The sequence below is a fragment of the Mastigoproctus giganteus genome, chromosome 2, assembly GCF_048544385.1.
Source record: "Mastigoproctus giganteus isolate SK-2022 chromosome 2, ASM4854438v1, whole genome shotgun sequence".
NCBI lineage: Eukaryota > Metazoa > Arthropoda > Arachnida > Uropygi > Thelyphonidae > Mastigoproctus > Mastigoproctus giganteus.
Genome location: NC_143576.1, coordinates 146,564,942 through 146,588,190, shown reverse-complemented (window position 1 = coordinate 146,588,190; position 23,249 = coordinate 146,564,942). Strand labels below are relative to the sequence as shown.

The 23,249-nt window shown below is 37.6% G+C and overlaps 1 protein-coding gene across 2 annotated transcripts in view; it reads right to left on the bottom strand.

The window, feature by feature from the left end:
• LOC150089645 (complexin-like) overlaps nt 1-16,722 on the bottom strand; it is a 650,426-nt gene extending 633,704 nt beyond the window's left edge. For both annotated transcript variants that reach the window (XM_090389573.1, XM_090389575.1), the window contains exon 1: nt 16,617-16,722. The gene's annotated coding sequence lies outside the window, so the exon portion shown is untranslated. The remainder of the gene's footprint in view (nt 1-16,616) is intronic.
• Between the last annotated feature and the right edge of the window lie 6,527 nt (nt 16,723-23,249).

Genomic DNA, 23,249 nt, shown 5'->3' with positions numbered 1-23,249 from the left:
GCAATATGGTGTAAGTTGCTGGTGCGTCTAAAAAGTAAACCAACCAACTAATTAATCTCACATGTGCGCAATCGTGGTAAAAAATGCTTAATCGCTGACTGCTGGACCAATGATAGCAGTGTAATTTTGTACTTTTCTCAATAACGCATTCTGTCAATCCATCTGATCTATTTTTTGCCATTGGTCCATTTAAAAACTGGATTGAATGAGCACAATAACTGCTTGCAATCGGGATATTTAAGTAAATTAGTTGGATTATACGCAAAGAACTAGTATGAAGATTACAAATTCAGAAATTGGAATCTATAAATATAGTTTAGTCAATTTCTCTAATAATTTTTATTATAATTAGAATATTATCATTATTAGGATTTATAATCTATAAATTTTGTGGTAAATTTATTTCTTTGAGTGCGTGTATCCCTGAAATCAGCAGTCATGCATCAGATGACTGCGGATTCAAGAAGAAAAAGCAACTAGTTATCTGTAGCAGCACAATTGCCAGGGGAGCACGATGGAATTTAGCTGCAAAGAATCACTAAATGCACAGATTTATCTGATGAAAAATTATTCCTTTTGGAGGGTTAGCGAATCCTATCCGTTTTCATTAACCGTTTATCCCTTCCTAATAATATAGGTATTACTGCGATCCCCAAGGGATATAAGTAATGCCGATATTATTAGGATGGGGGGGATTAATCTTGGCGTGAATCTCTAGAGTTCAGAATCGCAGTTTTCGTCAGCTTCCACTATAAACTGTTGGAGAGGGATTGAACATTCTATTACGGAATGTCATATCTGTGAAATTGCGCGTGTACGAAGGTCATTTTGGTGTTTGTGAGATCACCCGAAATAGAGGGCCCTAATATGATCTGATTAATTCAGTACCGGGACAGAAATACTCCGAGAACTTCAATAAAGATCGAAATAAAAATTTAAATCGCGGTCCATCAAACTTCATTACTATGACTTGGAGTTTTAGAAATAGAGAGGCTCGAGATATTTTCAGGCTCCTGCCAGATACGCGTGATATAATTGAATACTGAGTGTTCATTGCGGTAAGGCATGTGGCTAACAAACGCTATTACAACAAACACCGCTCATAATTTGCAACGAAATTCTTCCTTTAAAATATTGCAGTACTTGAGCTTCTTATTAGATGAACTGATTTATTCGCAATTTATTAATACCTTACTAGAGAAATAAACGAACCAATACCCAGCAGATAATTTGTTCCAAGCAAACAGAGTAGACAGTAAGAGCGGAGTAGCAGAGAATTATGATCAATAACACGGATGTTTTCATCATAATATCTGTGGAACGACAAACGTTTTCGCAATTAGGAAAGCAACGATTCAGTTATCGAACAAGAAAAAAAAATAAGCCCTTTAATAGATGTTATTAATGTTATACCCGTAGGTAACACCAATGACTGAGATGTGGAGCTCTTCTAGGCGCCAGCAATAAATGAAACTTCTTTATCAAGAGTTTAGAAAATTGCGGCAGTATCATATAATAGCATCAAAGAAGGATTATGACTTTTCTCGCTACATGAAAATTACTGGGCTGTAAGCCAAAAAAGGAAAAAAATGTGCTGTGTACGTAATTCATTTAAATACTGTATATAATGTATGCAATAATTAATGAAGTGATTTGTTGGACCACGACTAAGTATTAGCGTAGTAATAGGAATGATGAAAGAGAATAATTCGAAAATTCATTTATACATTGATAAAGTAAAAATATTCAATTTAAAATAAGGTATTTAAAAGAGTGGAAAAATGCATAAGAATCACCTGTTCTGACAGTTCTTCAAAAAGAAATAATACGTTACTTTCAGACTTGCATATAGAGTATTTAAGCAATCTGAAGCTGAGGTAAGACTAAAGACTGCTTATTAACTGTCTAGGTTAATTAGTTTCAATTATACAGTGAAAGGATTAATGAGTTTCATTTGTAATGATTAGGACATCATTAATTACGACATACAAAGGAAGAAAAATTACCGCTTGTTGAACCACTGATTTCTTCCCTCTAAACTGGTGGTTCTCCAACTTTTATCTCTAAAGAAAATCTAGCGTTCATCAGTTCCAGAGAGCCCATGAAAAATCAGTCACTTAACACGAGTTAAATGGAAAATAAAAATAATAAAATTGATTGTAACAAATTTTAATTATGCACTGCGTGTAAACAAGTACTGTAGAACAGTCAGTTAATCGTAATTTCGTTTAAATAGAGTTCTCGTTGTAAACAGAGGTCAGCGATTTTCCGAAGAAAGGCACACGCAGATAATAAAGTGCACAGCGCGTTGAACAATAGCTAGGTTAGAAGCGATGCAAGGTGCTAATGAAAGGAGCGTAAATACAGATATGTGGGGAAAGGAAACAAGTTCAGCTTCGCTGGAATATGCTGTTTACTTATGCTGGCTCCAGTGCAAAACGAATATTTGTAATTATAATGACGCTACCAGGATTCCGTCGATTAAAATGAAACTACATTTAGAAGCAAAGTAACCAAACATTAATAGTAGTAGATGTAAGGAAGCAAGCTTATACAGCATCCTTTCCCCACCCCCAAATTGCATCCTTAAATTTATTCAAACTAACCACTTACACGGTACCAGATTTAAATTTATTCCATAATCTTTTTTGGAAAACCTTTTGGAAGCGAAAATGCAAGCAATTTTTCGCACCTCTATCCTACAACCATCCTTTTACAATTTAAATTTGTCTCTTTATGTGCGTTATCTCAGAAAGAGTAGGGATATCTTCAGTATTTAGTCACTCAACCCTTTTAAACCCTTTAATCAGGTCTCCTCGTAGGTGCCTTAGATTCTAAACACTGCAATTTATGGAACTCGTTTTTTGGTAATAGAATCTTTTGTGCCCCTAATTAATCTTGATACTCCGCTCTACGCCTATTCCAAGAGGACTACATATTTCTTAAAATCGGGCTTCCAGATGTAGATCTGTATGCAGTACTCAAGCTGCTGCCTTACCATTATCTTATACGTCGCAATAATCACCACCTTGTTGGATGAATTCTTGGATATCACTGATAAAACTCCATGAGCTATCCTAGAAACACATCTGCGCTGCTCAGAACTGCCCATATGCAATACCTTTCATTTATTAATGTTAACTACTGGCCTCATCTAGCACTTCGGTCCATCTACCTAATTTCTCTAAGCCTTGCTGCAGTAGCATACTCTGATTCCTGTCATTAACTAATAAACAAATAATTAAAAAAGGACCTTTAAGTACGAAACGAGGCATTTCGTTTCTGCGCATCCGCTATATATTGCCCATTCATTCCTCTAATCAGCGCACAGCAATAAAAACATAACATTCAGGACTTCGGCTACAATATAATATTATTAGCCATATGGTGCAAGGAAGCCTGAGGCTTATACTGCACCAGCCAAAAAAAAATTGAACTACCCTGAGAGAGAGAGAGTCAGAAGTAGAATGGAATCAACAAGAAAGAGAATGATAATATCCAGCTCAGGACCCTGGGTGTGCCAAGCCCATACTCACCAGATTTGAGCCCCTAGGGTTAAATATGGATAGGCTCTGTGATACGCATGAAAAAAACAAAAGAATTGCCGGATGTCTATTTGGTTCGTAATTTGAAAAGGATCAATTACAAAATTTCATGAAAATAAATCCCCTGAGAGTCAACGAACAGAAGAACAACGTGAAGACAATACGCACTTCACGCATATCTGCAAATGATTCTAAAAACGAAATCTCTAAATAGTTTATTTCTTTTTATTTTAATTTCTTAAACGCTCTAAAAGACACTTCCGTATCTGAAGCATAATAAGAGGGGGAACACCTTCATTAAAGATGGAAAGAAACCATTCTTTTACAGTTCTGGCTATATCTGAGACCCATTTTATAAATAATTATTCGACAGCGATGTTCCGATCACACTTCGGCTAGTAACGCAAAATTCCATCACTCAGTTCTCAGCAATCACACTGTTGTACTCCACAACCTGATCGATACACGATGATGCCAACGTGCGAAAATTGAACAGCATGTTACAGCTCTTTAATCAAGTCTTCTACCGTGTACGAAAAGCTTCCGAGAAAGTTTCGCTTCGGGAAGTTGCTCCGCAAATCGTGTTTACAGGAATGCACCGGGACTCTCTTTGCATCTTGGAGTGATTCCTCGCAGCATTAATTGCCGGGAGTTAGTTTGGCCGTATAACGAGTAGCCGAAGCATGACAGCGGCGTATGGGTGTGATTTAATATTGCGTTAATGTAGTTTGGCATAAATCAACGACGAATACCAGGTCGATGGATCTTTTACGTCAACCATAAAGCGGACATAATAATAATCTCTGAACTTGGGTTCACTGAAACGCTGCGTGGAGCAATTTCCACCTTGCCAAACAAGTCCAGTTCTCAAAAGCTGTGGCCGAACATTGTCCAAAGTACTTCCCTTTAAAGAATCGTTCGCTCGCAGTGAGTACGATGGCTACACTTGGAATTTGCGCACGCTACACTCACCGAGTCACGTTCCACTATGGAAAAACAACTGATTGCATAGACATGAATATACATCAGGATCGGCTATCAGCGACGTGTACACGTCTCTTCCTTTGCCTGTACAAAATACCGCGTGTGTCGGAGCGCTGGATTACAATACATTTATAAATAGAGCTACCTTTATTTTTAAATTATTTCTACATTAAAAAAGAATACCAAAAACATGTTTATGCACACCACACAAAACTTGAACATTTTGCAGCGCTTCGGGTAAAATATCACGCACTCTCGCGTCTGACAGCGTGTACATTCTCAGTTTAAATACTAAGTTCCTTTCCAGATTTCTTGACTCTTAACACCTTTAGACGAATAGGTAGATGGGGCTCTGATACATGCATAATGCTTTCATAGTTTTTTTTACTAAAAAAAACTGAATTTCTAACAGGTTTCTGCACATTATGGAACCCGCCATTTTACTGTTTGGAATTTATTTCAACACTCGCCACTATTAACGACTTAAATTCTATAAACTACGGGAATAACTGATTTAGCCTTCCATAAGAAGAAGCCGTCTATAAAATAATATCTGACTTACTTTCAACTGCACCCGACTCTAATCGTGGTTTAATCATAATTACGCATGAACTTATGCCTAAATATGTGCCTATAGATAAAGTTTCGCCGGTAATCTGCAACTGTAACACGAAGTAAATGTCGATGATAAATCACCTTTTTGAGAGTTAGATTACAACTACTTAACTACTGCATTTTTTTTTATAGAAATATTACTCGCCATATAGTGCAAGAAAGCCACAGGCTTTTCCTGCACTGGCAAAAAAAAAAAAAAAAATAATAATAAAACCCAACCAAGTAGATAACAAATCACAAATTACTGTGGTGGAAAAAAAAAAAAAAAAAAACTGCATCACCTTAAAGTAACATTTGTAGCGAAATGTATAAGATTGTTTGATTACAGTCATTTTGTTTGTTGCAAAGCAAAGGATTTGCGTCAGATAATGCTTCTATTGCATCAGACAGTAATTGCAATGTATTGCATCAGCCTAAATAGGGCATTGGAAGGGTATACCCGCTCATTAGTATCCTGTTTTGCGGAAGTGTAAGCATGGCTCCATATGTTCAGTTGACACCAAGAAAAATACGTGTAGCTGTTGCTCTGTCCCAGGAAGGGATTTCTATGCGTGCTATCGCTGGTAAAATAGGCTGCCACCAGTCAACAGTATCCCCGGTGCTAAAATTAAAGCGTGAAACCGATGATGTGAAGAGAAGACCTGGATCAGGTCGTAATAGAGTGATTACGCCTTTCCAAGATCGATATTTGAAACGGCTATGCCATCGTAATCGCCATGCTAGTGCTCCTGATCTAAAACTGGACTTTGAGATGGCCTCCGGTGTTGAAATAAGGGCACGAACTATACAAAGACGACTTTCGGAATGTGTCTGCATGCCTATCGACCCAAGAATAAGAAGCCTTTGTTGACCCAAGAAATAAGTAAGAAGCGACTTGCTTGGGCTGAAACGCATGTTTCAAGGACAAAAGAGTAATGGGATACCGTCATCTTTTCTGATGAATTAAAATTCAACTTACATGGCTCGGATGGGAAGCGATATGTCAGAAGACGAAATTCGGACACATGCCATCCTGACAGCATAACACTGACTGTAAAGTTCCACGCCGTGACGATGGTCTGGGGATGCATAACAAGCAAAGGGGTGAGGCGAATTAAGTTTATTAACGGAAAGGTGAATGCAGAAACCTACACTGCTATCTCGGAGGAGTGCCTGAAATCCATTACTAGGGATCACCACACTGACGTCCAAAACTGCATTTTTCAACAGGACTCAGCACCTTGTCACACAGCAAAATTGGTAAGTTTTATGCTATTTAGATTTAATGATGAGTTTGTCTTCTTGTCTCACAAGGCTTAAAACATACTTACACCAATGTTTTCCCTCATTTTTCTCCCTTAAGGTGTTGTCATACCTCATAAATGTTGGCATTACAGTGTTGGACTGGCCCGGCAACAGTCCAGATAGATTTGAACCCTATTGAAAATTTCTGGTATATGATGTCTTCTAAAATTGCTGAGAAGAAGCCAACAAGTAAGATTCAGCTGCAGGAGAGCATTGTAAGGGTGTGGTACGACGAAATTTAGGCAACCGTATATCCAGAAGTTGATTAACTTTATGCCAGATCGTTGCAAGGCTGTAATTGCAGCTCGAGCAGGAACAACAAAATATTTAGGACTTATTTTGCTGATGTACAGTACATAATACTATTACGTTAACTTGCCATGTCAGTTTGTACACGCAAATGCAATAAAATGTATGTTTGGTTGTCATGATTGCCATTTGCATGATTGCTCATATTTCCATTAATTACCCTTGGGAAGATATTTATGGCAATTAGATATATCAGGTGGAGTCTTTACTGGATTTCATTCACAGAGATATATACACTGTGCTGCCACTTTATTAGGTACACCCCTGCTATGCACACAAATTGTTAGTCCCACAACGTTGCAAGTCACATGACCACTGTTGTGGATATAAATTCAGCAGAACAACCTATCTAGTATCAAAGTAGATAGAGGTGATCTAACGGTCTTTGAAAGTGGCATGGTAGTAGGTGCAAGACGTGCTGGACAAAGCATCTCTGAAACGGCAGTTCTCCTGAACTTTTCACGCACCAGTTTCAAGGGTGCATCGAGAATGGTGCAAAGAACAGAAAACATCCTCTCAACGGCACTCCTGTGGAAGAAAATCGCTTGTTGATGAGATAGGTCAGAGGAGAATGGCTAGAATTATGCAAGCAAACAGACGGGCCACAATGTCGCACGTAACGTCAGAATACAACCTTGGTGCGCGGAACAAAATATCGCAACGGACCACTACTCGCATTTGGTGGCAAATGTGCTACAACAGCCGACGGCCACATCGCTTACCTTTGTTATCAATGAAGAACAAGAGAGCACGCCTCCTGTGGGCACAGCAACACCAGCATGGACTATCGAGGATTGGAAAACAGTTCCTTGGTCTGACGAGTCGAAGTTCCTGGTGCATCAAGTTGATGGAAGGCTCAGAATTTGGCGAAAACAATATGAATCCATGAACCCGTCATGTCTGACGACTACTGTGCAAGGTGGCGGGGGCAGTGTTATGGTGTGGGGAATGTTTTCTTGGCACACGTTGGGTCCATTGACACCCAGAGATTCATGTCTGAATGCCACATCGTACCTAAACATCGTTGCTGACCAAGTGCATCCGTTCATGTTGACAGTTTATCCTCAGTCAGATGGTTACTTCCAGCAGAATCAGCAGGATAATGCGCCGGTGCACAAAGCCAGAATCATTATGGAGTAGTTCCAGGAACACGACAATGAGTTTTCTTTGCTTCAGTGACCTGCTCAGTCCCTGGATCTCAATCCTATTGAATATCTTTGGGATGAGCTGGAAAGGGCTGTTCGCTGCAGGCCTACACCTCCGTCGAATCTCAAGGAACTGCGTGACACACTCATGTCTGCATGGTACTCCATTCCTGCACAACGTTTACAGCATCTTGTTCAATCCATGCCTAGACGAATTTAGGCTGTTTTGAAGGCTAAAGGAGGCTCAAAACGCTACTAGGTAGGCGTACCTAATAAAGTGGCAGTACAATGTATATCATACCTAACAAATGCATTTCGAACATTTCTGCAACCCACAATGCAGCGCAAAACACATTACAGTATTTGCAAAATTCACAAGCAAGCGATGCAGTTTTTTTGTCCGTCAATGTATATGCTTCCCTCGTCACACAGCTAAGTATCCCGTTGACCTTTGAATTTATTAAAACTGTTAGCCTCACCTACCTGAGAAGGCAACTTGTTCCGGCTATCAACAACTTACTGGCTAAAAGAAGACTTCCTACAATCTAATCTAAACCTCTTTAGGCGAACCCCACTATAGCCAAAGTTGCAGACAAGGAGAGCCCAGTAAAAAAAAAAAATGAATGGTTGAAGGAGATGGTGGGAAGACAGGAAATGGGAAGGAGTTAAAGTGATGGAGAGAAAGAGGGAGCAATAGTCAAAGCACCAGCCTAGTTGAAACGGCGGCAGAAGAGGGTCCACCAGGGTAGAAAGCCCAGTCCTGCCCCGGGGGTGGGAGTTACAGGTGGCAGTGGGGGTTGTCCACCAGGCGAAGGGGGGGGGGGAGAGTGAGAGAACAACCAACCCAGGTGGTAGGAATGAAAATTCTTCAGAACAGTGAGAATTCCACCTTCATTCATTTTACTAACCCCTCTCAGAGCCTTCTGAACCTGAAGCAGGTCACTTCTGAGTTACCAAGCTCTGTAGCCCACATAATCGAATCGAAGTCTTTCCTCATACGGTCGCTGTCCTGCCACTTCATACAATTATTTGTATAACTGTAAAAGAGGATAAGCGGATCCATGTATTAATACAAAAATCAGTTATATTTTACGTTTTTTTTATAATATTTTATTTAATTTTACGACATTATGATAATGTTGAATCTGATTCACTCGCAATAATAATGAATCAAAATCACCTTATTCACTGAAAAAAATAACACAAGAACAACACAACTGGACAGAAAGCAAATTACGGCTAAGCGACTGGTGAAAGGATGCTCTTTTCAATTTGGGCTAAGCAATTTAGCTCGTAATGGTCAGCGTGTCATGTCTGTAAAATGTGTATTATAAAGCCGGTTTGAATCTTTAAGGGATGAAAAAGGGGGGTGGGGAAACTCTTGAAAGGGCCTCAAAAGTTCTTTTCCGTCTATAATATTAGAGCCTTTATCTTTCTATACGGATGGAAAGTGGCACAGAAGCTGCCACAGAAGCTTGATATAACAAGACCAATTAACTGTGTTGGGTAAAATGTAAGAGCAGTCCTCATGAAAAACAGAGCAAAGTCAGTTAATTAGAGAGGAGGGATACCAAACAATGTGCCATCTCACATGAAGGTCGTATTTGTATCTTATTTCTTTTCTTAAGCATTGATATTCAAGCAGAAGTTCCAGATAATTTTATTTTAGTTTAAGGTGAGAGCACTGGATTTGTTTGGAACAGCACGAAAATTCATGTATTTTTCAGGTATTTCAAAGTAATAGCACCTTGAAAAAATAAAGGCAAGGTTTCATTTAGTCTGAAATACATATCCCGTTTTCATGAGTGAGGGGAACTCATTTTAACATGGTTTTACAATCAGTTCATGAGTAATATTGCTAATTACTACAACAAAATTAAAAATTAATTGAGTTTTTTTAATATTCTTTAAGTCACTAAACAGCAAAAGAATTTTAACTGAAAATATGTGGGGGGAAAAAAAGGTAAACTGATAAATTCCCCTTCGATTTTTTCATATTAGTATAACGGAAATATTACACCCAAGAATTGTACTGCTGCCTGCTCGTTGACTCATCTCTGAGATAATTTTATCGTTCCTCTTGAACTAAGCATATCACAAGTGAGACGCACTTCCTTAATGATTTTTATATCAACACACAACAAAGCCGCTCTAAATATTATTGCATTTTAGAATCTTCAAGTAAAAATCTCTCCCGGCGCATTACATGTTGGGAAAGGATATTTTAACACAAGTGGCAGGTCTATTCATTCATTCATTCATTCAAAATGGCATAAGCTACAAGGAAATCTCTTAATTTCAGCGCATACAATTACTTTTTGTAATTAGAAGATACACAAAAGTTCTTAAATTAAGATTTAAAACATGTTATATTGAAATCTATAAATTATAAATGAAATCTGGGTGTTAATCTATTAATGGTTTCATCATTATATGTCTTCAACTTTGTGTAAAATCAGTTACGCCTTATCATCTTATATTAAGAATGGCTAACACAATTAATAAAGGAATTGCTAAATTTCATTATTCAAATAGTTTTATAGACCTCATTAGCAATGTCAGTCTTTGGGCAGATTGTTTTTATAAAAAAGGCAATTGTTAAATGTATATAATCACAAACGACATTGCTTTTCTGTACATATTAAAAATTTAAATATTCAAAATCCAGGAATTTTATGGAAAAAACAACAACACTGGACTAAGTGACCGCATATTCAGAAGATAGGATCAAAGGTAGGATCTAAGTCAAAGTTTTTCTCGCTTTTCAACTTAGGTACTGTACTAACCTACCACTAGCTTCACTAGAATTACAATAAAGAAGTGTAATGCAGTTGCAAAATCATCGTTTAAACACGTAAACAACCAATATCACTTTTCAGCCCGAAATTCACTAAGGTACCTTAGTTCTTCCTCGTTCATTTCTCTATTTCTGGTCCCTGAAACAACCTCCCTCCATGCGCGTGTGTCTCCCGAAAATTATCCTTCATAAATTTAAATCAATTGTGAAGAAGTTCTTGTTTCCCAAACTTTAACTCATGTGTGGCACTATTTAGAGGAAACCATAAATAAAAAAGTAGAATACAGACTGTACTTGTAAAATTAATAGAAATAATTCACTCTAAAATATGTCAAGAACTACGCTACGTTCATTAAATTTACTATTTAAGGAATAGCATGTTGAAGGTTAGGATTTTTCATCTAGCATTTCCACACACACGAATACTCTCACACTCCAAATTTCTTTTCGCCGGATTGCCACTAACATCATATTTGTTGTACATCGAAATGGCGTGATTCTTTGTGATATGGAATTGAGCTCAATATCATTAAGGAATGAAAACACTTCAAAAATTATACTGAATTCAGTATCGTTTCTTAAGTGGTTATTTTTCAAGTAAAATCAGAGATGATAAAATACTAGAAAATAATACAGAAGGAATAGAAAAATTATGAAAAAGATTCAACATAGAATAGAGTACACATTACTGTAGATGGAAATTTTGAAAACCACAGTCCGAAGTATAAAGCAGTTGTTTTCATGGCAGTAAAAGTTTAGAGTTAATGCGTTTAATACAAAAAAAATCAGACCACCCAAACAAACAAGTTGCGATGACCAAGAGAATTAAAAATTACTGACCTACGTGGGACATAATTAATAGTTCGAGATGAAGTATCTTAATAATATACTTCACAGATATGTTTAATCTACCGCATATCCATTGAGGTATTTCGGTTCTCCTGATATCTGTTTCCGATTCTGGTATACCGGAACTGGATATGAGGAGGAGGACCAAAAAGGATTACTTGCAAGAAATCTCAGATGACAAAAATCCGACTAGCGTAAAGATTAACGATAATAACCAAAATGGGTTATACTCCAGATTATGGGTACACCTCCAGAGGAAGTGGCTTCTTTTGCTTGAATCCGTCCCGTCCTGAATTACTGGTGTAAACTAAAATAACCTTTTTTTTTTTTTACTAGCCAAAAATGAAAGTCTATTAAAAAACCCACACTTCTTTTGCTGAATCCGTCCAGAATTTGGCCATACCCGCAAAGCGGTGACAAGGTGTATCCATAATCCGGAATTCCCCTCCAAAATAATTACATCCTTTCAAGAAGACTAAAGTAATACATTCAAAATCCATAATTAAAAAACAGGAATGCCACGTAAAGACTTGTAACACTGAATAACAAGAAACATATTGAAATAAAATGGAAAGATAGGTGTCAGGTGTGTTATGGGCCAAAGCAACTACGGCTATGAGATGTCAGTAAATTTTATCTGTAACTGCAGGTATCCTTCGGTTGGTTTTCTGCTGCTGGATGAAAAAAAAACTCCAGTTGATGAGAGAAAAAAAAATTACGAATTCATCCCAGAAAGTAACCCAGGGTGTTAGAAACACTTATAAAAGGTCCTCCGATCTCTACAAGAAAATTCTTAATTTCTGCATGCCACAGGAATCAAATTCAAGCCTTTTAGACACGCGTGTGTGTGTGTGTGTGGGTGAGCAACAACATTATTCACTAGGAGCCAAAAAAGTAAGAAAGAGTAGACTGAAAATGAGAAACGAATAGATGTGAAAAAGTGATGCCATCAAGATAAGACAATGCAGCTATCTTAGGTTCGCCCCCTATACGGCTAGTGAGCTAAGAGGTGTACAAACATTTAATTAGTTACAGCATACAATTTTATACAAATTCTATTCAAATATTTAAAATAATGATATTAAATACATATGAGATAGACATATACAGGGAGTGACGTACATATCAATTCTTCAGAATTTTACATTATTGTTAAGTAGATAGAAGTTTATATATTTACATTGATGAAAATTCATTACATTTACATTATATTAATTTCTTACTATAATTTAGTGATATAAATTAAGCTCAATCTTTTATGATAATTCCGGCGGTTCGGTTTGATCCAGATCTAATCCAGATTTGACATCTATAGGCTTTGCTTTCGAACTTGGATCAGAGTGCAAGGTGTTGAAATGTTGGATAATGTTGCATGGTAACGCTGGCTTAGTGAGTATTAGTATTAGCAATAACAAATGATGCAAAGAAGCAAGCTTATACAGCATCGACAAAAAAAAAAAAAAAAAAACACTACCTATCTCATCTGTCCACTCTTTCCTTAAATATATTCAACTTCCCTACTACCATAACCGGATGGAATTTTGGTTCAGCAATCAGTTGCTCTCTGGCTGAACGCAAATTTTTGCACGTCTATCCTTCATCCTACAACGAACCTTCCTCAATTTAAATTATGTCCCCTTGTGTGTTATGTGAGAAATAGTGTGTGGTCTAACCATTGCCTTATATAAGCATGTTATAATGCCAACTGAAATTGAAAGTACGAAAAGACAAGAATCAGACATTGCGATTAACAAAAAAAATCACAGAATTGTGTTCTTTGTAAAATTTCCGATAACGCACAATATTAAAATAGAATAATTAATCACCGTTCTTGGTGATGAATTATAGTATATTAATAAATTCGGTACATCTGTAAAATTATCGTATCTCATGACGTTCTTAAGTGTTCCTTCTGAGATAAGAATAGTAGCCGTTTACTGTTAAAAAGATATATATTATTAATAAAATATACTCTGTTTCATGAAGTGAGTACTTGCAGAATTATTTCGGTTCTTTAGATATTCTGCAATTAATTGTGTTGCTTCTGTGGACTTTAATAATAATACAATGTACATTATATTGCCAAACCGGACACTAACATGCTTCAAAAAATCTTTTATTGATAAAATATAATATTTAATAACGTGTCTGCCTATCTTTGAGCTGAATTACAATTATTTCCTCGTCGGTGGACTCCAACACCATTTTTTATAACAGGAAGGCAGTATTTTGGTTCTTTCCTCCTTCAATACAGCAGTCAATTCAGCTATTGATTGCGAGTGTGTTGGCCTAACCAGAAGCCAACATTCCAGATCATCCAAATATGCTCAGCGAATTAAGATTAGAGCTAATAAGGTTCTTGCGCCCCATGTCTTCAAACCAAGTCACTAAAGTCACTATAACATGTGCAGTATGATATGGTGTACTTTGTCATGATGAAACAGAAAAGAGCTCTCTCCATAATGCTGCCACAGTGTAAGAAGAAAGAAAATGTCCAGAACGTCAGTGTACCGCATAGCATCCAATTTTTCAGGAAGGACGCATAACAGAACCAGCCCAAACTACAAGAAACAACTCCCAGACGGTAACAGAACCTCCGCTAAACTTCACAGTTGGGACGACACGTTCTGTAAATAACGATCTGCGGACATCCTACCAGACCCAAAAATGGCCATCAGATTTAAAAATCGTGTACTGAGATTCCTCATTCCATAATACAGTTTTCCAACATTCGATTTATCAATTGCGATGGGTTGTGCATCCTGGCAAGTCTATCCAATTTAAATTTCGTGTCGGTCTGTAAAATCCAATGCACAACTCCCTACGTATCGTCCTTATACTGATATCAGTTCCCGCCTCTTGCCTGAACTCGTGGTTGACACCAGTCGGCGAAGCATAATGGGATCTGGGTGCCACTATTCTCCGGTCTCTTTCTGTCGCCCACCCGAAAGTTTCTCAGCTGCATTAGCACCATGGCAGTTCTGTCATGATGCTAATGCAGATTTGGTGATTACATCAACCACCACCGTTGACCTAGGGCGTTGCATTTTTATTGCAATCGCACGGACGGATTAAGCTACTATGAAATCCTATGATAACCCCCCTCTGCAAGTGACTAAGTTCAAGGCCTCGACCCATGTACTGTATTTTGAGTACTATACTTACTTCTATCGTGAGTGCAATTACAATTATGCATATTCTTGACATGTAGATAGCAAAAATGGTTCATATTTCCCATATTCCAGGAGTGTCCAAGTGATTGTGTATACGTAATATATCTTCTCTAATAACTCAGAATTCTTGTAGAATTTTTACATTTAAATGAACTGCTTCTAGTTATAGGCTATGTATATTTCTATATTGAGTCAGAAAAGCTAGAATGAAGAGAACAGTGAAGAATCCAGAACATGACATAAGGTAATAGACACCTTAAGAGTACTTATGTCATTGCGCATGAGTCTGGAGAAAACAAAATCACTGGAAAGCAAAAAAATTTTGTTTACCTTAAAATATCAATATGGCTATATTGTGCGTTTAAGAAATTTTCAAATTCGCGCGTAGAACAAAGTCTTTGAAGTCAATTTCAGTCTTTGAAGGCAAATATAATAAAGGCAGTTATTTTAACAACGTTATCAAAACGTGACCTGATCTGGAGCATTTCTTCCCACATTTCGGGGGAGGGGGAAGTACTCTAATACTAGTTAAGATACCCTTAAGGTTTGTAAAATACCTTCCCTACATTGACATTAATCACTTTTTTCTGTAATTATAATATATAATATTATAATTACAGTTCACAATAATTATAATATATTAATTACAATAACTCAATCATTACAATGAACTATTTAAGCGATTATCCAGACAAATACCACCCCTTCAACTTCGAGCAATAATAAAAATGCTTAACGGATTCCATGCTCACTAACAACCAACACTGATTCGTTTAACAGAGAAAGGAATCAAAGCGAAAATAATGAGAATATTTATTAACATAGGATAAAAAAACTTAACAAAAATGGCTAAAATATCCATCTGATAATGTAAATAGTAATATAAAACAAAAAATTTCTACAGTAAAGGAAGTAAATGGGAAGGAACTGAAAATGAATCTTCTCACGTTAACTCAGATGACGTGTGCTGAGGGGGGGAAATAAACTAAAAAAAAATTGAGCGAATTTACATTGATAGAATACTAAAAATACTATTTTTTGCTTTCTAATATTAATACTCATATTTGTGTGTTTATTTCATTTTACACGTTCCTTTATGCGTTTAAAATTACCGTGTTAAACATAAAGTTGAAAATATTCGAGGTGGATGTTTGTCTATCCTCCCTTTTATTACAAACGGAGTTGGGGTTTGGTGACACTCAAAGAATAAAATGAGGGAGGGAAGGTATTAAAATATTAAACCTCTTTAAAGATGAATAATCCGGCAACAAATTAATAAATAATAAATTTTAATTAAATAGCGAAACTACTTTAATAATTATTTTGGTTTGGAGTAGAGCATCTGTTTAAACATAAATGAAGCAAATCCAGCAAAGGATGAACAAAATTTTGGTTCACAAAATGCATTCCTTTATTATTCACATCACACCCACACTAGAAATGAATAAAAGATTACTTGAGACAGCTCTTCCCAAGCATTGAAAATAAACAACCAATCTTCCTTGCCGCACCCTGTCCTCACTCTACCCAACCATCCTTTGGGCTTTTAAATCTCCCGCGAGTGACACGTTGCTACTGTTATTTGTCTAAGCTGAATTATTGCACATTAGAGGAACATCTGCAATGATTTGAGATTCTTTTCGCCTTTCTGCATTTTATTCGCGCGTGTATCCATTGGAAATTTTGCCAAAATATTGCACTTGTAATAATTATCGCTATTTGCTCTGTTGAGCATCTAATTGCGAGAATCGTAATAGATCTGCAGTTAAGGTACCGTTTTCCCAGCCATAGTTTATGCGTATTAGGCCTAACAGCCGGAAATAACATCGAGCTCGACTCCTCTGATTTCCGGCTGAACTAGGTGTGCATCGAAGCGATTGGAGTCTCATTGGATGTTAGTCATATAGTTAGTTACCTGATAAGCCTCGTAGCCAGAGTCCATCGAATGCCAGCAGCCGAAGACAGCAGGGTGCACGGAGGCTTCACCGATGTCAAACTTGTGGTAGCCACTGTTGTACGCGTACATTCCATCGATCGATCGGATGTGTTGCTTATCGCATTATGGATTAAAGCGCCATCCAACGTCAGAAAGAGATATTAAGAAAACATCTCGTAATACAGAAGAATTTTCACGCTACATTGTAATGTGGTTTCGTATGTGGTTAACAGTTTCTGATTAAACACGCTCCTTGAAATATGGAGCTCCGCTGTTGCTATAACAACATAACATGCAGTTGTTCCAACCGAGACATCTAACTCAGTAATGGAAATTTGCGAATAGACTTATTTATTTTAATAATAGATTTTACTGGGTGTTTGTATTCGAAACGAAGAAGCTATTTCGAATAATATTTTCGTTCAAATTTATGTTTTGTTTTCGAAACAAAAGTACAAGAGCGCGCCTCTCTCCTTTTACTTCGGTCTTTGCCACGCGTAGGGTGTGGCCAAGACCGAAGTGGTCCTCTTCTATTGCAAAAATAAATGGGAAAATGTCCTCTTCAAGCTGAAAATTCGTATTCTCTGCGATTCATATTTGTTTACATAAAATTGTGGATTCAGTGGTATCAGTACAAAATAATTGCTATGTAAATTTAAACCCTTAGTGCAAATTTCTTGAAGAAAAAGGCATGAAAATCTTAGTTGATAATGTTCAATGAAATTAAAATCCATCTTCTGTTTATCTTATCGCGATCTTCATAATTCAACTATTTTAATGCAATTCTTCCCCAATAACAATAACTAGCAGCATCACACTAATTTTTTTTGTGAAGTCATTTGTCCCTCTCTCGGTTTATTAAATATACTACAACAGTTGAGAGAATTAAAATGGTAGGTTTTGAATAATCATTACAATTTCGACAAGAAACTAAAATTGCTGAAGATTAATGACCTATCCAAAAATGTTCGAAATATATGCCGTACAACTGTTTGGGGAGTTTTACCTTCATCTTGGCCCAGAACCAAAACAAGCCATGGTCTAAATGATTTTGATAACGGTGAGGAATGATCAGTTTTTCATCTACAGTTTCATCGCACAGCAGTTTTCCTTCTATGATCGTAAAGATGTTTATGGGTAATGGACTCTCCAGCACACCATCTGTTAAGTTTTATCGTTGAAAATCTAAAGGATTCAATGGGAAGAATAACATTACAGCTTTAAAAGTTCTCGGGATGGATTCACTGCTCCTTTTGGTTAAAGGAACAATGCGCAATCACAAGTTCTTTGAGAGAGTGGCTGCTTGCTCGTGATATGGTCAATGAGATCCCCATTGAAGTCCCCAAAAATTTAACGCTGATTTTGGCAACCACGAACCAGTGCCAAAATAGTCCGGAGTACTGATATAACCATTCAATTAATGGACCTAATCTTTTGTATAATATTATTTTGAATGTGAGTTGGTCGCAACTGCTCAGTATGCCCGTATACAAGAAATGCAATGCATCTGCATAAATATTTCGTGTTCTATGGAAAATTTATGAATAGATAACGTTATAGGAGGGATCCGATTATCTGAACCTCATCTAAAAAAAATCTTAGGAAAAAGCTTTTATCACAACAATAAGTGTCGTGGTTGTTTGCGCGATTTTGGGAAATTTGCGGCTCACCGACTACTTTGATTATTAATAGTTTATGTGATTTATCATGTATCTCTGTAAATCCTGTATCTGTGCTTATTCCTCATGGACCAATTTGCAAATTTTAAGAGAGCTGAAAACTCCTACTTCTTCCGCCTGAAATCGGCTAACAGCCTGGATTGAAGAATCCATTAAATATCCCTCTATTCTTTAAAGGAATTCGAAGTACCCTTCGAAGCTGTAGAAGTACCCAAGTAAGTCCTACATAACTATCTCAATTTGAAATTTTGAATTTAATTATTTTGATTTTTAATATTGTATTATATACACTTAAGGATCAGTCAGGCTTTCACCTGTAGCTTCTCATAGGAGTGGCCTGAATATGGGAAAAGCATACCAAAACAACCTCGTGAGGTACAGAAACGATGAAGGAAACAACACTGACACAACAACGGAAACAAAACGGTAGAGAGGGACTTTATTCAAAAATGGCAGCATAGCACTGGCTGCCATGATACAGATGCATCACTGCCAAAGATGGAACAAAGGGAAGAGGTGGTCCTCAGTAGGAGATATGGCCACCCCTAATGTCGATGCAGGCTTTGCACCACCTGTCCATACTTAGAACAATGTTGTTAATAAGTTCTTGCGGTAACATCATCCATTCCTCTGTCAGCGCCATCTTCAGCTGGTGAACATTTTCTGGTGAGTGTGGACTAGGAACTTATCAGCTACGCGCTATGCGTCTCCCCAGAGCGTCCCATATGTGTTCGATGGGATTTAGATCGGTGGCCAAACCATATGAACAATGTCCTCACTTTCCAATATCAACAGCTGCTGCGCAATGGGGTGCGGCGTTATCATCCATAAAAACGAACTCGGGCCAATGGCACCTCGGAACAGGCGCACACGGGGAAGGATTACCTCAGTACAGTAGCGTGCACCAGTTACAATACCGCCTTATAGTATCTGGAGTTGTGTACGTTCAACCAAGATAACGCCTCCCCAGACGAGAACACCTCGACCGCCATATCGATCCCTTTCAGCGATGTTTGCGGGGGTGGTACCGTGTGCCAACCTCTCGCCAGATTAGCTGACGTCCAGAATCGCTGCTGAGAGACTGAATCTACTCTCATCAGTAACGAATACCTTACCCCATTGCGCTGCTGTCTAGTCCTTGTGCTCGATGCGCCACTATAAACGGTGTCTCCGACGGGCAGGTGTTAAAGGGACACAGCGTACTGGGCGTCGGGCAAACAGTCCACCTTTGCGAATTCGCCTGGCCACAGTAAACCGCGATATCCTGCGTCCTGTGCAGCTGGTTTGCAATGGATCCCGCTGTCTGGTGTCGGTCCCCCTTGGCCTGTAGAAGTATATAGTGGTCATCATTGGGCGTTGTTTTTCGTGAACGACTACCACTGGTCCTTCGAACAGCTGTACCTGTCGTTCTGAAGGTCGACCACGCACGTGAGACGATGCTATGGGCGATACCGAACTCTGCAGCCACACTTCTCGCACTTCGACCTGCCCAATTATTGGACCACAGGTAAAGTCATCCAGATGCTGTCTACTGGCCATTTCGTTGTCTGTAGCACTGTATGAAATGAATTGAACGTCTGTAACAGTCGTGCTCACCATTCGGTAATTTGCACATAACTGCTGAACTGCTACTTTTATCTGTTCATGCGAGCCCTCTCATCACGATTCAAAATTTTTCATGTGCATCAGCTTTCTACTGAATGGCCACAGTTATGCAAATCGCCACAGACTGTTTCGCTTGATTATGTGGTTGTAACCTTTAGAAATAGTGTTGGTCCTCAGGTTTTGCACACTAGTGTACTTAGCACAATACATGCACTTTTAGAGTTTAGTCAATCATATACGTTACCGTCAAGCTACCATTCACATATGTGAGACGACAATTGTAATTTTATATAATCGCTGTTTTGGATGAAACGTGTGGCTGCTTAAATGACATCTTGAACAAATTAGCACATTTGGTCTGAAAAGAATTTTCAGGCCGAATAGGGAAGAAAACTGCATCCGACTTGCCAAACCATGCAGTCCTCGTAGGCAGCATTGGTTTGGCAAGTTTGGCATGGTTATAATCACTGTCCTTCCTATACGGAATGGAAAAGACAGGGTTGTAATCCCGTTAATGAAACAAGGCACTCTCATGTGCTTTGTTGTTTTTTCGGTCTCAGCAAAGGATAGCAAGATTTCCCTTCCGGAAACTCGGGTTTTCCCTGCCTCAAAACAGGCAAACCAACAGGCTGCCCCAAAACAGGACAAATGCAATTTATGGACATAATACACTCATTGATGATGAGGTTTGTATTTGAGTAATCTTAATATGACAGTTTTTTGTGGTAATGTGACAAATCAAACCAGACAAACGGACACATTAAACATTATTAAATACATATACCCATACAGTTCACACAAAAGAAGGAAATATACATATTTTTATGGCAAGAAAAACTCGACTAGAGTCGAGATAATAAAGATAAAATCAAGGAATAAAGAAGTTGAGGTGTATGAAGGTATACAGTACAAGACGATATGAGCTAAACGTATGTCCAAGCTAAAAAATCGGAAAATTCATGAAAGAATTCGGTACCTACTTGATTTTCAGTTAAATTCAAGAGAAATATAAATATAAACAGCGGTAGGCAAAAACACTACATGCCTAGGAGAAATCGAAAGTATGAAAATCTAGCATACCTTCACTGCAACTATAATTCAACTGAAAGTATCTGCCAACTGCCTGCGCAGTAGCACAGTGGTATCGTCACCATCCTCCCCACACGGGATGGAAAAGGCCTGGGTTCGAATCCCGTCGATGAAGTGAGGAACTTTAATGGGCTTTTTTCACTCCGTGGCTGAGTTAGTCGGTCTCAGGCGTAGATAGCAAGGTTTTCCCCCAGAAACTGGGTTTCTTTCGTCCAGCAAAACATCGACCAGAGAACACATGCAATTTACTGACATAATATATATATAAGAAATTGTTGGTGGCTCTAATATAAAGTTTGAGTTTGTTTTGTGTATTTTCACAGCTAAGTATACAACATACGTACACTACTAAAAGTTTGGAATCACGTTCCATGTTTGTTAATTTTCAAAGCTTTTATTAAAATACGACCAACTTGTTTATCAAATTTTATTAAAATATTTTTTCTATTATGTATACAAATCAAAACCTTAAATAATATTTAAAAAATTTCTAGAATATTCCAGAAAGGTGTAGAAGACTCCTAAATATGGCAGAACATTCTAAAATATTCTAGAAAGCAGGAGTATTGTTTCAATATTATAGAAGATTGTTGATGATTCTAGTGTTCTGCCATAATATAAATTGAGAGGAAGAGCTGTAACTTATAAAATGGAACACCCCTCATTCAGAAAGAGTGTTTGGTGTAAGGTTTGTGTGTTTCGAGACAAACGTGCAAGGAAGAAGGAACTGAGTCTCAAAAAAGAAGTGCTATTATAACTCTGTATAAAGAAAGTTATTGCATGAGAAGTATTGGCAAAAAACTACGTGTTTCATCTAAAAGAGTACAAAATACCATCTGACAATTCAAGGAGACTATCAGTTTAAAGGACAAACCACGATCAGGACGACCGCGCTTAACAACAGAAGCCAAAAATAAGACTATGACACTGATTTATAAACACTCGATGACTTACTGCATCTGAAATCCGAGCTGAGTTCAATAGGAACAGAGAAACTCCTTGTCACCCTTCACTAAAACTTCGTCTTGAATAAGCAGGACTTCAAGGTCGTACAGGGTTTCGATAATCCTTATTAAAACCGGAAAATGGAAAGAAACATTAGCTTGGGCTAAGAACTGTCAACGTCGGATAACTGAAGAGTGGAAAAACGTGCTGTTTAAGGATCAATTCAAATTTGAAATTTTTGGATCCAAGAGTAAACTGTGAGATGGTCAACTGAAAAAAAAAAGGGGGGGGGGGGAAATGGTGCCACTTTGTTCAGTGCCTACAGTCAAGCACGGTGCTGGTTCCTTCATGATCTGGGGTTGCATGTGTTTTTCTACAGTAGGTGAGATCAACAGAATAGAAGGAATTTTAAGAAAATAAGGCTATAAAAACATTCTTGAACATTATGCAATATCCTCTGGACTTCGACTTTGTGGAATAAGTTTTATATTTCAAAAATCGATAACCCGAAGCACAACTCTAAGCTGTTCAGGGGCTTTCTATCAAGTAAACAAAAGGAGGGACATTACAAATTATGGTGTGGCTGCCCCAGTATCCTGACTTAAACCCAACAGAGCTTTTATGGGATCATCTAGACCGTCAAGTCTGCCCATGTTCACAAAATGTGTTAGAAACCTTGCAGAGTGCTTGGAATAATGTTAATGTTAAAAGTGACAAAATCTCGTGGAGAATATTTTGATGAAAAATTTGTATGGTTGTTAATATTAATCATATTAAAATTTATGCTGTAAATTTTTAAATGCTTAACAAAAAATCTTAATATACTTTGCAGTGTGTTAGTTTTTTATATTAAACTCTACATTTCCATAGCTCATTTAAAAAAAAAATTACGGCTGTCATATGCTGTGATTCCAAACTTTTAAGAGGGCGAGTATATATAATACATTATAGCTATTTCTTCTGTTCATTAGCCAGTTTCAATTAGGTGGGAAGTGTTCTGAGTTTCCAATGGCCGTTATGCTTTTACTTTCGTTACGCAGAGAAATGCTGTTGTTGCAATTATGCAATAAGATTGATACTATTGCATACTTTATTCCTGTATTGCTTGTCCTCGATTTTTGCGATCTTAGAGAACTCAATTGTCTTCCGTTGTTTCCTCTGCTTTCTCGTCTCGGATTATACTGAAATATTCATCTTTCGCCAACGATGACGTTATCTTTGGTCCTGCTTCAAGTTTATCCAAACGGAAAATACAAATCTATTCTCACCTCAGTCGTTGATCATGAGCCCAGAA